This window comes from Otolemur garnettii, unplaced genomic scaffold (genome assembly GCF_000181295.1).
Source record: "Otolemur garnettii isolate 467f Iridium unplaced genomic scaffold, OtoGar3 scaffold00066, whole genome shotgun sequence".
Taxonomy (NCBI): domain Eukaryota; kingdom Metazoa; phylum Chordata; class Mammalia; order Primates; family Galagidae; genus Otolemur; species Otolemur garnettii.
Genome location: NW_003852461.1, coordinates 9,252,917 through 9,254,570, shown reverse-complemented (window position 1 = coordinate 9,254,570; position 1,654 = coordinate 9,252,917). Strand labels below are relative to the sequence as shown.

At 42.8% G+C, this 1,654-nt stretch overlaps 1 protein-coding gene across 1 annotated transcript in view; it reads left to right on the top strand.

The window, feature by feature from the left end:
- Positions 1-1,654, top strand: part of DOCK7 (dedicator of cytokinesis 7) — a 227,951-nt gene that overhangs the window by 143,768 nt on the left and 82,529 nt on the right. The window lies entirely within an intron of this gene.

The following is a 1,654-nucleotide window of genomic DNA, read 5'->3' as shown; positions in this document are numbered from 1 at the left end:
TTGATCCACGTTCCTGCTTGCAGTTGGGATTCTGTGCATCTTGGAGCTGATTTATAAGAAGGGAAAAGATGGGAAGTTGAAGTGGTAGTTGTGGGGATCCAGTGGAGATTTGGGAAGTACATGCCATGATGGTAGCAGAAGAGTTGGACTGCAAGGGTGAGTGTGGTGATTAGGAGAGTTAGTCGAAGAGCAGAGAACACAGGATGTGCAGAGAATCAATGCACGGACGTTGGTGGACACACACGGGCACCCTCCCGTCTCATTTGGCTCTTCTTCAAGAATATTTAGGCTGTTTGTAAATTTTGAAAATCAGTTCGCTAAACTTGCAGGAAAATTTGGCTGGGATTTCGATTAGAAATCAAATATAAGGATCCTAGAGAATAATTTAGAAACAAAGTGATATCGTCATAAAAATCACTCTGTCTTTTTCATGTTTGACTTTCTTCAAAATGTATCGCTGTGTTTTTGGCAGTTTATGTGGGACTATAAGAGATTTCAAGATATGCCTGTTTGCCAAGTGGAGAATAATTTTTTAATTCTATTTCTAAAATCTAGCTACTTGAAAATAGAGTCGGTGCTATGTATTTATGCTTTTCTGAAAGTTCAGTTGTAAAAAGTGCCTGCTTTTAAAATTAAGGCATTTTCCTTATGAGAAAGATTGTTGATTTGGGGATGATGTTCAGAATTATCTGCACCCGTGTCCGAGGTGGTACGGCACAGTGGTGCGCAAGTCTGCACAGGAGAATTCGTGTGTGTCCATCCAGGTGGGGCAGCTCCATGGTCGGTAGAGAGTGCGTTCTCTGCAGCCACACTGTGTGTCCCTGCACTGTGAGTCCCACCACTCACTACAAAATACCCTGGTAACTCAGGTTTTTGGTCTGTAAGATGGGATGGATAATACCTCTTTGAGTGGTTACCAAAGATAGATAAGTTAATATGCACAAAGTGTTTAACATGGCTCGCACACACGGTGGGTTCAGCAGCTAAGACTGGACCCTGCGATAGCTGAGATCACGCCTTCAGCAGTGAGCACGCTCCGCTTTCCTTTCAACATCTCCTCACTATTTTCTCATTATTATTTCATATATTTATCAGCTAAATATTAGAATGTAGTACAATGGCAGAGAGTATCAGCTTTGGAATCTGTTCAACCTGGATTGGCATCCAAGACTTACCTTTTCTTAGTACAATGCGTGAGTTAAGGAAAATTATTCAATCTCTAGCCTTCAGTTTACTTACCTGTCAACTGGAAATAAGAATAGTTAATACCTTCTCATGCGAATGTGGGGAGAGTGAAATAAAAAGGGGTCAGAATAGAGTCTAGCGCGTTTGAATCTTATTTTTTGACGTCTTCGTCATTATCGTTGCCATCTTATGTTGTCTGTAAGACTGAGGTGACACAAACCTTGTGGTAACACAGTTGGCAGATGAGATGGAGTAGTGTGTGGAGTGCTAGTGCGATGACGGACACTGACCCCGTGTCCAGGAGCTGGTGCAGTAACCAGGTTCTGACGTTTAGTTTTTCACACCTGCTTCACCTACTATATACTAACAGAGATTGAAGATTAGAAACAGCATTTCAGGCTCGGCGCCTATAGCTCAACCGGCTAAGGCGCCAGCCACGTACACCTAAGGTGGCGGGTTCGAATCCCCA